This window comes from Ceratosolen solmsi, unplaced genomic scaffold (genome assembly GCF_000503995.2).
Source record: "Ceratosolen solmsi marchali unplaced genomic scaffold, CerSol_1.0 scaffold47, whole genome shotgun sequence".
In the NCBI taxonomy this organism is placed as follows: domain Eukaryota; kingdom Metazoa; phylum Arthropoda; class Insecta; order Hymenoptera; family Agaonidae; genus Ceratosolen; species Ceratosolen solmsi.
The window spans coordinates 10,917,487-10,918,214 of record NW_011948419.1 but is presented as its reverse complement, the minus strand read 5'-3'; positions in this window follow the sequence as shown (position 1 = coordinate 10,918,214).

Genomic DNA, 728 nt, shown 5'->3' with positions numbered 1-728 from the left:
GGGTGACTAATACTGGCGAACTAATATCCCGATCCTTCCCAAATTTTTTGTCCATGCAGCGGACAGTACAGGCTACAAATAGCCTAATGTATGAGTGATTTCAGTGCTTAACTCCAGAATATTTTATTGTAATAGCATGGGGTTTGGGCGACAAATACTGGCCAACTAATATCCCGATCCTTCCCAAATTTTTTGTCCATGCAGCGGACAGTACAGGCTACAAATAGCCTAATGTATGAGTGATTTCAGTGCTTAACTCCAGAATATTTTATTGTAATAGCATGGGGTTTGGGCGACAAATACTGGCCAACTAATATCCCGATCCTTCCCAAATTTTTTGTCCATGCAGCGGACAGTACAGGCTACAAATAGCCTAATGTATGAGTGATTTCAGTGCTTAACTCCAGAATATTTTATTGTAATAGCATGGGGTTTGGGCGACTAATACTGGCGATCCAATTGCCCGGTTCTTCGTAAATTTTAGGTCCATGAAGCGGACAATACAGGCTGCAAATAGCCGCACGTACGAGTGATTTCAGTCCTAAACTTCCGAATGTTTTTAGGTATTAGCATGGGCTTTGGGCGAGAAATACTGGCGACCTAATAGCCCGATTTCTCCCAAATTTTTTGTCCATTAAGTGGACAGTATAGGCTACAAATAGCCTAATGTTCGAGCGATTTCAGTCCTTAACTTTTGAATATTTTATGGTAATAGCATGGGATTCGGG